At 40.7% G+C, this 6969-nt stretch overlaps 1 protein-coding gene across 6 annotated transcripts in view; it reads right to left on the reverse strand.

Moving 5' to 3' along the window:
• Window positions 1-6211, reverse strand: part of LOC108715880 (collagen alpha-1(VII) chain) — a 138511-nt gene extending 132300 nt beyond the window's left edge. For 4 of the 6 annotated variants that reach the window (XM_018261402.2, XM_018261403.2, XM_018261399.2 and 1 more), the window contains exon 1: window positions 5899-6210. The gene's annotated coding sequence lies outside the window, so the exon portion shown is untranslated. Of the gene's footprint in view, window positions 1-5898 lie in introns of all 6 variants that reach the window. The other 2 variants (XM_018261401.2, XM_018261404.2) reach the window with 1 other exon arrangement.
• Between the last annotated feature and the right edge of the window lie 758 nt (window positions 6212-6969).

A 6969-nucleotide genomic window follows, 5' to 3' on the forward strand; every position in this document is an offset into this window, starting at 1 on the left:
TAACCCTTAAACTTTCATTGCCACAAGGATGCTCAAAACATGACACCGGCACAGTGTAACAGGGTTTCTCAACATGATGTCCAGGGCAGAGAAGAAATGCAACAAATTACATGTTTTTATGGTGATTTACCAATCCTGCTGTTTTTCAATGATAACCTGTCATTATAATCACTATAATTAGAACCTCACCTCTAAGTGGATGCTGGGACTTATAGGTAAGCCATTGATGGAGGATCACATTTTTATACTTTTTTTTTTTAATTATGTTGAAGTTCTACAGCTTACTTTTGCTTTGTTGCTTGTGGATTTGTCACACATTTTGCCGTCTTGCCTAGGAATTCGCTTTCACAATTCACAAAAACAATTCTCCAGAAAAGGTGACCCTTGTCCCTGACTTGCTTTGTTTCCTAAATTCTGTTTCGTAATTCTTAACGTAATCCTCTAGTCACCCAATGGTCTATTCTGTTAATTTGCTTGTTAAACTCCATTCTGATGTCTCCATACCACTGTGGCTTATTCACAGGCTTGTTCTGGTTCATTCTAAAGGGCAATTCCAGCACATTTAGAGCAAAGTCATTGTGCAGCTGCCAAACGCAGCCCTTCTCTTTATTTATAGAAGCAGCAGCTCTTCAGGCTCCTTCGCTCCCATTCTCAGCATGGGTGGGGGGTTTGCTCTTGGGGACAATTAATCCAATAGCAATTTGTGTGACAATTAACCTGTACTTTGTCTGAGGTATGGAGTGAATAATATGATTGTATTGTACACCGATTTCAGTTGGGGATAAACAAAGCAGACTTCAAGGGCAATTCCAGCTCCATCAATTCACATCAAAGCAAGACAAGTAACATCCTGCACATGGCACAGAGACAGCTCTGGGGAACACATGTACCAGATTCCCATGGATGACTTCAAGTTCAAGAATGTTTGTGGTAGTCCCTAAACTAAAGAAACCCCACAGAGGTAGTACTGGCTATTCTCTTCAAAAGAAGCAACAACGTTAGCCAAACTGTGTGGGCCCTGTTGCACATTGCTGTTGTTGGTAAATACACATATGTTTCAATACATAACTTTAGTCTTTGTAAGCTGCTGTGGTTCATTATCACATGCAGAACAGGGTGCAAAAACTGGTGCAATTTCCATGTTTTTGCAGCACATAGCAAAATGTCCACAGGGCTTTGTGCTCTGAACAATTTAGAGACAAAAGTTCCTTGCTGCATGCATTTGGAATCACTGTATTTATGGGCAAGTAGATGGATGTAGGGGTTGCCTTTCTCACCTCCTACCAGGCTCTGGTTGACACAGGTCACAATACAGCACTATACTTACCACTTACCCTATGGCAGGCAGTAAGGAAAGGGCTTTCTTGCACCCACCAAAGCTACAATGTGCACCGCATGCTGAATTTTTAGTTCTGACACAGGGTGCAGAGTACAGCCAGGCAGTGCACACAGAATTCACCTCATCCTTCCTTTAAAAACAGGGCAATATGTTTAGAGCTCCCTTCCTAACTTTAAGGGCAGAGACACATGGTCAGGAAGATTAGTCGCCCATTGACAAATCTCATCTATCCAGCGACTAATCTCCCGGAACTGCCTTCCCACCGGCTAGAATAAAAATCGCGCGATGGCAATCGGTGTGCTGTGTTTCCTCGTGAGGCAACTTCGGGTGACTTTGGAACAAAAAGTGCTCCGAGTGCCATTCCGCCAGCGATTTACATTTTAGCCGGCGGGAAGGCAGTTTAGGAAGATTAGTCGCTCTAAAGAAGAGGAGATTTGTCGCCGGGTGACTAATCTCCCCGAATCTGACCGTGTGTCTCTGCCCTAAAAATACTAACCTCTCTAGAAGCCTTTGAACATCTAATGATAAGGGGCATCTCAATGGACTCAATTTGTTTTATCAGCTCCCTTTAAGGGTAAGGACACACTAGACGATTTGTCGCCAACGTTTTTAAAAAGCAAATCCCGGCGACATATCGCTCGTTTTGTCTCTGAACAAAACCAAATGAAAGACGCCAGCTCCTGTGCCCACAGCACGTTTGTGAATCGCCTGTAGACCCTTTTCCGAGCGATTTATCAGAAAAAGCATGTACTTAGAAAAGCACTGAAATCTCCTAGACACGCACACACATACAGATAAGTAGCAGCAATTGTATTCAAATTACAATGCGAACGCAATGACGCAAGAACGCAAGCACGTAAAGACGCCAGGTTACAACGGGAAGCACAAACCGTTTCCGGTTTGGGTGGAGCACGTACCACACAGAGTAATGGGATACAAATCGCTCTGTGCCAATAGTCGCTGTGAATCGTCTGTTCAAAAAATACGATTGTCTTGTCGCCGCAATTTACTTTTTTAAAACGTTGGCAACAAATCGTCCGGTGTGTGTCCCTACCCTTAATATATTTCAACCTGACCAGAGTTTCTGCTGGCAAATGAGATTCACTGAAGATTAACTACTGCCAAAATACTCCTAATAATAACATTATCAAGATATCCGGCATCTCCCTATTTTGATGCCTGAGGGGTAAGATTTCAGATGGTGCATCTCCTTATACACCTTTACTCAGATATGAATGAGGTCATGCCATATGGCTCCGCCCCTTATGACTCTCCAATGGACATAGTATCTAGATGTCATGTATTTAACTCACTCCCCGCCCACTGTGAGATCATATGAGCATCAACAGTAATTATGTAGGTATGGGGTCTATTATTAGCAATGCTTGGGACCTGGGGTATTCTGGATATGGAGTTATATCCTAATTTGGGGCACCATGCCTTTTATTTTAAACAGGGGGTTCATTATGATTTTTATAAAACAAAAGTCATGTGAGAAGTCAAGTGCCACTAAATACCATTTATATAGTGAATAAAGTACCGCCTATTGTAAAAGATAAGGATTTTATGTCACCGAGGAGTTCCATGACCATATACAAGCACAAGGCCGAAGGCCGAGTGCTTTAATACAGGTCATGGAACTTGGAGGTTACTGCTAATATCCTCATATTTTCCAACAGAGGGGTACTTTATTTATTATAATACACAAGTTTTAGTGAGTCGTGTGACAAAAATGACATCACTACTCACTGTTTTAACTGATGACATCACTAGTCACCGTTTATAACTATATCATTTATAGGATATTCATGGCTTTTGTGTATTATGCCTACCCTATGCTCCCTGTGTGTGCCCTGCTCTGCCTGTGGAACATAAGTCTGGTATTTATCCTGGGGGTTTATTAGCATTTGAAAAATATTGTTAGGGGCCCATAATGTGCTGGGGGTGCTGTGTTGAATGCAAGTTATACACTAAATGGCAGTGTGTTGGGAGTTTCCTTAAATGAGAAGGATCTAGGAGTCTTTGTAGATAACACGTTGTCTAATTCTGGGCAGTGTCATTCTGTGGCTACTAAAGCAAATAAAGTTCTGTCTTGCATAAAAAAGGGCATTAACTCAAGGGATGAAAACATAATTATGTCTCTTTATAGGTCCCTGGTGAGGCCTCATCTGGAGTATGGGGGCAGTTTTGGACTTAAGAGGGATATACAGTAAATGGAGAGAGTGCAGAGACTAAGTGCAACTAAACTGGTTAGAGGGAGGGAAGACTTAAATTATGAGGGGAGACTGTCACGGTTGGGGTTGTCTTCTCTGGAAAAAAGGCGCTTGCGAGGGGACATGATTACACTTTACAAGTACATTAGAGGACATTATAGACAAATGGCAGGGGACCTTTTTACCCATAAAGTGGATCACCGTACCAGAGGCCTCCCCTTTAGACTAGAAGAAAAGAACTTTCATTTGAAGCAACGTAGGGGGTTCTTCACAGTCAGGACACTGAGGTTGTGGAATGCACTGCCGGGTGATGTTGTGATGCTGATTCAGTTAATGACTATAAGAATGGCTTGGATGATTTCTTGGACAAGCATAATATCAAAGGCTATTGTGATACTAAACTCTATAGTTAGTATAGATATGGATATATATCATTTATGTGAAAGTAGGGCGGGGTGTGTGTATGGATGCTGGGTTTTCATTTGGAGGGGTTGAACTTGATGGACTTTGTCTTTTTTCAACCCAATTTAACTATGTAACTATGTAACTATGTGTTATCCACATGGGAGGGTTAGGCATATGGATTAAAAGGTATGTAATATGACAACTTTTTTCACATATGAGTGATAAGTGATATCCCTGCAGTGAGCACCAACCATTTGGTTTTTTGGTGTTACCACAATTAATGTGGACATCATCTTGTGGATAAATGGGTGTGGTTTAAAGTGGGTGTGGTTTAAAAACAGGGAGTGGTCAACATTGGCTTCCATTATAGGCCCTCCACCATGTAGGCCAGAAAAAGTCTGGCCCTCCATACCACAGAAGTTGGACAGCACTGATATAGATATATTTTACATGTATCAATAAAAACATACAGTTAACAGTAACGTTTTAATTATAGCACCAGGCTTAATTCTGAATGTCGACTCCACTGAAGGCCCTGTTGCTGCACAAGCCAAACCAATACAATATGACTTGCAACATATTAATGGCCATCATATTTTACTTCATCTGGAGCGCAATAAATGCCTTGTTCTTATTAAGAAATTAAATTCTCACACATTAGGCTGAATATCGCTGCGTAAAGGGTAGGTTTGAGTGCTGGGAGTTGTAATTCAACAAATGCTGGAGGGCTGCACGAAGGAGCAGTGTGTTTAAATGCTCAACCCTGGGCAGAGCTGCCTGACCATTGACTTGATGGAAGAGCAACAATGTTTTTTTTATCAAAATCCAAAAAGTTCTCACAATTTTCTGAAAACTACTCCGTCCAAATCCGCACTGACTCCCCCCCCCATTTATCAATACATTTTCGCAAGAATTTCTCACGTGGGAAAAGACTCAATGAAACCGTTCAGATTTGACCACCGAAACCACGAAAACGTCAGATTATTGAAGGAAACCCAACGTAGATCAGGATATCTTCAAAATGTCAACAGGACATCTGTCATTGACTTCTACATGAACTCGGCAGGTCTGAGTTGGAGTACTTTTTTATTCGGTGTTTTACCAGCATAATATAATAAATCTTGAAAAATTCTAGGTTTTTTTTTTTCTAAGAAAAAATTGGGTTTTTCCCCTTTAAAAGTCGAACCAGAAAAAAAGCAGACTTTAATAAATAACCCCCATAATCTACTGATGTCCCTTCTTGGTAGTTGGATGCGCTAGTGTTTAATGAAGGATTGGGAACACCCTCCAGCTTTGCATATCAGGTCTATCCATCACTATCCATCACTGTCTAGCTACTCATATATTATATTAAAGCGCAATATGCTGATGTTATATAAATAAATAACACCTATTATCACTTTGGCAAATGGAAGGTGCAAAAGGTTATACATGATCTTTGCATTTGTCAACTGCTAATGAAGGGTGTGATAGGGTGACAAAAGAATATTTGTACTGTTCATATCCCAGGGAGATTAAGAAGCCAATTTACATTTTTACAGTTATTAACCCATATCAAGACAACACTGATATCTGTCCCTGCTTGAAGCAATAATGTCCCATTAGATGGAAAGTTTAGGGACATTAGATCCAAAACCTTTGTTTGTTATACTATATATATATATATATATATATATATATATATACTTTTATATATATATATATATATATATATATATATATATAGATATATATATATATATATATAATGTAAAGCGTTGGTATGAATTAAAGATGCTGCTGTCCGTCCCACATACACTAACACACCTGCAATAGCACTCACACTATAGCTGACACTTTATGTCCCATTGATTTGGGTAGTTTAGCCAATTTTGACCATGCTGACCATGGTGAGTGATTTCAACAATTATCCAGCATGAAAAGAAATAACACAAACGTTACCTTGTTTGTAAGAGCATAATCCAAAGGTATGAATCCACTTGCTTTTTGGGATGTTGGAAACTGAAGCTGGGTCACTCTTGCCCTAACACGTTTATGGATCCTGCTGTATATTTTCAGTTCCTCGTGCCTTTGGAAGCTGTCACAGGATGGGAGATTATTTCTTAATACTTGCAAGAACTACAAAAGAGAAAGATACAAACAGGGCTCCCGTAAAATCTCATCCCAGATATTCCCCTCACTGCTTCTTCCTTGCCTTGTATTTTCTGCCGTCCCCTCTCATAGGACTTTTTTTAACATGTGCCCTAAAGCCAAAAAAAAAAGTTTGACCCTGTAATTAATTCTGCAGCCCGTCCCCTGCTCCCCTCAGCCAATCCGCAGAGAGGGATTTACATTTTGGATACAACCTCTGGCCACCAGGTGAATGGATTAGGAGCTCTTTGAGACAAGAACTCTCTACTTTAAAACTTAAATAAGTACCGAGGGAAGTTTCTTACTGAGCTGTAAGAACTAGAGAGAAAGAGAAGAGCTACAGTGCAGGAATATCAGTGTAAGCCCTAACAGAATGAATGCATTAAATCTGTGTCTCCTAGGAGAAAACAAGTTAATTTAAAAAGGGGATACTATTAAAGGCAGCATTATATTCCTTTTTTAGAACTTGAACGCAAAATCTCCATGGCCCCATATATATATATATATATATATATATATATATATATATATATATATATATATATATAGAAATATGACCAGGGGTGTAATTACAGAGGAATCAGACACTGCAGCTGCAGGGGGCCAGGAGCAGGGCTGGAACTAGGGGTAGGCAAAAGAGGCACATGCCTAGGGCTCAAAGTTTGGGGGGCCCCAGGCACGTACCTTCTCTGCTGCCTATCCCAGTCTGGGCAGAAGAGTCCTGCTCTGTGCGGCTGTAGTTGCCTGGGGCACCTGGCCAGCCTGGCCCGGCCCTGGCCAGGAGGTATAGGGGGTCTCATGAGGCCTTCATTAAAGGGGAAAATGAAAATCTAATATAAGCTTCCTCATACTGAAGTAAGAAACTTTCTAAATACAATCAAT

This window comes from Xenopus laevis, chromosome 4S (genome assembly GCF_017654675.1).
Source record: "Xenopus laevis strain J_2021 chromosome 4S, Xenopus_laevis_v10.1, whole genome shotgun sequence".
Taxonomy (NCBI): Eukaryota; Metazoa; Chordata; class Amphibia; order Anura; family Pipidae; genus Xenopus; species Xenopus laevis.